Raw genomic sequence first — 6,904 nt, forward strand, 5'->3', positions numbered from 1 at the left:
GGAGAGTGGCAAGACTGGTACAAGACAACAGAAGGGCAACAGTGCAGTGTCAGATTCCTCGCATCACCTTTCAACATCTCGTGGAGTCACGAGGCGGCCCAACTAAGTCATCTCGTGGCCTAACTAAATACTGATGGGGTGGTCATAATAATCTGGCCAGTGTATATGGTATATAACATATTCAGATAGCAATGCCCCATACACCTATTTACATGAATCACAGCTGTGCGTGGCTCCTCCCACACAGCCGGGTCACCCATTTACAGAATGCAGCTCTGCATGCTGATTTGAAATCATTCTACAGTAAATCAGTTATCCGGCACCCACAGGGACCAGTAGATGCCAGATAACTGCACTTTGTGGTTGCTTGGGAATTAATAGTAACTCTTATGCAACCCCCACCTCAAAGCCCTTCCCAGACACAACAGCCCCCTCCCCCCCCCCGCCACCTCAAAGCCCTTCCCAGACACAACAGCCCCCCCCCCCCCCCCCGCAGCCCCATTCATCTGCTGGCAGGTGAATGGAAACAGCAGCCAGTGGGTGGGATCAATAGCCAGACTGCTATTGGCTATTTTAAATTGCAATAACTAATAGCAGGCTGGTTGATGCACCTGAGTGGATGGATGCAATAGCCAGCCTTCTAACGGCTATTGCAATTTGAAATAGCCAATAGCCGGCTGACTATTGCTCCCCATTGTTTACATTCAGCTGCTGACTGCGGAATCTAGCCGATGCTGGCAGCAAGATGTAAACAGAGAATTTCATTAGCAACTACGGTATATAAATGTATTTGCTAACACAATTTGTTATTGTGCACATGTCTATCAAGCAACCGCAAAAAAAATGGAGGACATATTATCAGTTGCTTGAGAGTGCCAGTTGCTTGGTTGCTGGATAATGGGGAGTTTACATTCATTAGTTAAACAAGCATTCTTTTGCTTTAATGTACAATGAATGTAATCACCAGTGCCTTCCTGCAAAATCTGAAAGGATCTCAGGGGAAAGGCATTTTTTCTGCTAAGATGATGTGCACGGTCACATGTTCCAGGGGGTAGACCCAGCGTTCCAGGCAGTAAAGGAATATGGATTAATCTGTCCTTAGTAAAATGGCCACTGCGAGAAGAATGGGGAGGACAAGATAAATAAAAAGTCTGCAATTATCTAGAAGTATGTGTTTGTAGATTGCCGTTACTAAACATTTCTAAAGGTGTCTTTGTTGTCATATTAAAGAGAAGGGTGAAGTTACTTTTTAACTGATGGATGTTTTTTTTTTTATTACCATAGTTATCATTTTCTGAGTCTTAATTAATATCATTATCATAACATTTTTGACTGCAGCTTATGGGGTGGGTTGTGCTTTACATAAAGGAGGTAGAATCAGAGGCTTGCTGGTTTTATAAAGTAGAAGTCTTTGTATACTGTTTTATCATAAATAACTATCTACTGATTTGTACACTTTAATCTTCTAGAGATGGAGACACTTCTAGATCACATGTCAGACAGCAGACAAAATGAGCCATGGCTGGCACTGTGCTTGCGTGAATCTTTGTCACCAGGAAGTCCATGGCAAAAGGTATGAAAAATGAATGATTGTTTAAGCTGGTTCAGCATCAATGAAAAGTATATTGGTTCATAAAGGCAGGCCCTGTTTTAGAAAGGGGTTTAAAGTGCCTATAAAAAAAAAACCAAAAACAATATTTGTTGAATGTTTGTTCAATATTCAATACAACAATATTTAAAACAACAATATTTGTTTTATATTTAAATATCATACAACTGCTCATATAAACCTTTTTAAAAGTATTAAAATGTTTTCCTCCATAGGTTGAACACAATGGACTTGTGTCTTTTTCAACCTGACAAGCTATATAACTATGTATGTAACAATTGAGTATTTTTATTGCGGTTCAAAGATGTTCTTTGAGGCGTCCTAACAATATCATAACATTTGGTAAATGCTACTTAGAACGATCGACATTAGTTTTGGTGTGGTTGTTAGAGTAGCCATCTAATTATTCCGAACTTGTAAGATTATTAAAGGAGAATTATGAGGCGAGTGATTTTCACTCAGCCTCATAGTTCGAGCCGACGTATGACAATGAAACTGTCACAGGTCGGCTCAGTAGATCGGGAAGTGAGCGAACACATAGCGTCGCTCGCTCACTTCTCAATCTATCCGTGCAGAGAGCCGTGACTGTCACTCACAACTCCCTGCAGGGATTCCCCCACTTCCTGTCCGATCCTCCAGCACTGACTGGCGAAACGGACGGGGGAGGGGGCGGGCACAGCTGGCTCTGCCTCTGGATAGGCAGAGCCAGCTGTCAATCCTGCAGCTGGGTATATCCAGACAGTATTGTTGGGATCTGTCCCGGCTGCGGCGTCTCAGTATAGACGCCGCAGCTTTGGGTCACGGGAGAATACACTGAGCTTTGGGTCACGGGAGAACGCTAGTTTGTGTTTTCCCGTGACCCTTAGGAAAACTATGGGTCGAAAGCCCTGACCCCATAGTTCTCCTTTAACTATTAGCTAATATAAAATTCAGAAAAAAGTTTCTGAAAATAGTCCAGTATTCACTGTTTCTTTAGACAAATATTGTTGTCTGGTCAGGGTGTTACAGCGTCAACCCAGCCCCTCCTCTTTGCCTTTTCAAAAGATGCCAACAAGTTTGCAAAGTCATGTTTTACTGGATTGGGTGGTCCCTATATCCATTCTAGATATCATGTGATTAGTGCTGAACTCCAGGTGGAAAAAAGATCTACCCTTGCAGTGGGTCTCCTCCCCCATTGCAAGGGTTAACTGCTAGTGTTGCCTGGGGAATGAGGAATAAGGTAATATATTTCAAATAAATTCTTGTCCAGCTGTTCAGAAATTGGGAGAAGGTGGGATTTACCATGTATTTTAGAACCATGAAAGCCACAATAGAATGGGGGAATTAATCCAAACTGGTGCAGAAAGAATCTGGAGCAGTTGCCCATTGTAGCCAATCAGTTTCTCCCTTCAGTTTGGGCAGTGAAGCTTTGAATAAAAGAGGTGTAGAGGTAGATGATGTGTCCGTTACACCTCTATATCTTTGGGCCACTGCTCAAAGTCATGCAAAAAAGAAAGTACACCTTCTTTGAATTCTTTGGTTTTAAGTATTAGGACATAATAAAAATCAACTGGTCCTTAGCAGCTCTTAAAATTAGGTAAATACAACTTCAGAAGAACAACACATGACATATTGCACCGTGTCATTATTTATTTCACAAACATAAAGCCAAAATGGAGAAGCCATTAGTGAAAAAATAAGTACACCCTTACTGCTTCCATAGGAATGAAGAGGCTAAGTAGTTCTTGATTAAATAATTATAAGCAAGTGTGACCACCTCTCTATAAAATTTAAAGTTTTAGCAGTTTGCTGGTCTGAAGCACTCCGGTGTGTGTTAACACAATGCTAGATGGATGTCTAGCATTGTGTTAAGGTGACCTTGCACTGTACAACCCTCGCAAGACTTCTGTCTTGCGAGGGTTGTAAAGTAATTAAAAAAACGTACAATCTGCCCATCTTGGACAGGCAGATCGTACTTGCAATCATCGTAAGCCCGCTCCACTGAGGGGCGGGCTTCTGATGACTGCAATGCTGAACGGGCAGTGTGAGCGCGTCGAACAAGCACGCCACTAACCCGCCGAGAATCCTGAAGTCTTAACTTTTGAAAGGTCTTGTGAAAAATAGGACAGATAATGCCTATGGTCACATAAACACCTCTAAATCTAAATAACTGTGCAATTTATCAGTGCATTGATAATAAATAATGTGAAAAAAGCTAAACTAATAACGATCACTCAAACAATTTTATACAATAAATAATAAATTAATAAAAAAAATCAGGGTAAAAAATCTTATTAATAAATATCACCATAAATCTATTATCAAAGTCAGTCAAAAATATCAAAATGAATAAAGCTTAAAGTGCTATACAGTATTTTACTCAAACAAATCCATGAAATAGAACCAATAAATAAATACAAAAATCCTATGTAAAACATCCAACAATTAGGATATAGTGAATTCGTGAAAAAGTAAAAAATTATTTTACCAACTGAATGCAGAAAACCTAAGTGCAACATTCTACAATTGGAATGTAGTGAAATAGCACCTGTGGCTATGTATTTTAGAGATTTTTGGTTGACTTTAATAATAGATTTATGATGAAGTTTACTGATATTTTGTACACTGATTTTTTAAAATGTATTTATTGTTTACAGTATATAACTGTTTCACTGTTGTTTAGGGGTGTCTTTTTCACATTATTTATGGTCACAATTAGTCTTATTAAAAGTAAATCTAAATGTATGAAGGAGAATTTATCAAAACCGGAGCTGACAAAATCTGGAGCAGCTGCACATGACAGCCAATTAGCTTCTACCTTCAGTTTTTAAAGCTTAACGTGACATTAAACCTTCCTTTTTTCCCCCCTTTGTATGTAAGGGAGGCACAGATCGTGTCAAGATCTGTTCTTCTTCTTTAAAAATAGTTTTAAATTCCTTTTTTTTTGGGTGGGTCCCCGCATCACTGTTTCCCCCGCCCCCCTGCATGGGTGCCGCCAGCAACTAAACGGCTGCTATGGAGGCAGCCATGCGTGCGTGCTCCTGCAGTGGCTGTGTGCGTCCATAGACATGCACAGCCCTGAGGCAGGCCACGCCCCTCCTCTCCTCCCAACAGGTTGATTGATGGCAGAAGAAGCCTATGGCTCCTCTGCCCTCAAATTCCTCCCCTAGGGGAGGGGGTGTGTGGGGGGGGGGGGGAGCCCAAAAGGTACTGGGTGTTTTTACCTTAATGTAGAGAATGAATTAAGGTAAAAAACGCCTAGACCTTAATACTACTTTAACTGAACAAAACAAAATAGAGAAGCTGATTGATTTCCATGGGTAACTGTTCCAGATTCAGTCTGCTCCAGTTTTACTAAATTCCCCCCATTGTGTCTGAAATTATGATATTTTATGTCTAATGGTAAAAGATGGACTCGGACAAGTAGGCGTCAAACAAATCTTATGCTTATGGTTTGAAAGAAATCAGATGTAGCAGAATTATGAATTTGGTTTAGTGTTCCTTCTTTGGTTTATGCTTTGAGTGACGTTCCTGGGTATTCATCAGAAGGTAGCCTTGTTTTCCATGTGAACCGCCTAACCAAAGCCAGTGAGCTTTCCAAATGACTGTATACTATTCTGTATGAATGAATGTTGCAGTCCCAGTGCATCTTGGAAGTATCCCTTTAAAACTTTTAGTTATGCAGTAACTTTTATATTACAAAAAATAGAACAAAGTTTTCCAGTTTCCCTTCATTGAAAATAATTAATTACACATTAGGCAGAAAAACTCCAAAATGTTTCTTCATGAAACGGCAAAAAGGTTATTTTTTCCTATTTGTAAATATAGTATTTCAGAACTGATTTCATAATCTATCGAAAGGCAAGGGAAACGGAAATGCTTCTGCTTTTTATAGATAATTGAAAGGAGAGATGTGAAACTAACAAAAAAGAATCTGACTTTTATAAACTGGCCTATTCATGTTGGGCTGTCTGTAACCCGCTTCAGCTCTGGTGTAGGGCATAACATGATTGTTCTCATTTTTTAAACAAGTGTATCAAATGTTTGAAGCTAAAGAATGACCAAGTGTGTTGGAGAACTCAGTGCTACTCACTTTATCCACATGAGGGCAGCATTTATACATGTAAAAGACAATACTAAACATACTTATGAGCTTGAAATGAGATTTACAATACTATCATACAGTATTTCTTTTCCTATCAGATTGTAGTAAAATGTATCAGCCTGTAAGCTGTTTGTAAGATTTGTTTTGCTCTTATTATTGTAAATGACATAATACACAATATAAAATTCATGCTGATTCTGTATTCAGTCATGGAGCTGGTCATTTTGTGAATGAGCTGCAGTTCAGTTTGTTGCAACTCAGCTGCATTTGACGTGAGGGGAACTGACCCCTATTGCATCTGCCGAGGCTATTCTTTTTGGTATGCGAGGCACCAAAGGGTGAAACGTCAGGGTATCCTAAGCTTGTGATGCAGCATTTAAATTACTTTTAGTAACACAAATCACACATTACCTACCCAAGTATGTGTCAAGCAGTTTTAAAGCTTGCCCAGACCTCGGCTCAGTTTTGACACTTCAGATGGCCCATACGTTAAAAGTCTGTGGATTAGGATTTGGAACTTAAAGGTAAACTCGAGGCACTTGTAAAGGACAAATAAATGCAGCTTTCTAATCATTAATACATCAATAGTGTAAGGGTCTGATTCTGACTTGGTCAGCCTCTTGTAGTCTATTGTACAGTCAGTACAGCAGAGCTCAAAGAGGAGAAGGGAAAAGCAACACAAAGAGGCGGTCAGGTGTTCTGCAGTGGAAGGAGCATGGTGATAGGAAGAGAGAACACAGTGGCAGAGAGGTGAGCTCATCAGTGTGCTGTTTCTCCTTTTAATCCAGTCGCAGGGTGGGGAAGGAGATCTGTGAGTGAAAGTAAAACTACAGCAGAGAAAGATCAGGTCTGCTTCGGTGCTAGACAGGGCTGTGGTGTGGGCACAGCTGTGTAACTCTCAAGACTGGGTCGACAGAAATACCAATCCTTTGGCAGGAAAAATGGTTCCTAGATATGTATTTCATTTATGTATTCAGTTGTTTGCCTGGAGTTCATTTTTAATATATTTAGTTCTAGCTAAAAAAAAACCTTAACGAACAGCCCTCTTAAGCTTTCCAATCAGTGATGTCTCAAAAGATCATGTACACAGGCCCGGGGGGGCAGAGCGCAGAGGGGCGGCAGCGGTGACCTTGTGGGGAAGTTGCCGGCGTAAGGTGTCCGCTGGCCGGCGGCCGCACACTACGGTCTGCCGCCGTCCAATCACGACGGGG

This window comes from Nanorana parkeri, unplaced genomic scaffold (assembly GCF_000935625.1).
Source record: "Nanorana parkeri isolate BGI_ZX_2015 unplaced genomic scaffold, ASM93562v1 scaffold1397, whole genome shotgun sequence".
Lineage (NCBI taxonomy): Eukaryota > Metazoa > Chordata > Amphibia > Anura > Dicroglossidae > Nanorana > Nanorana parkeri.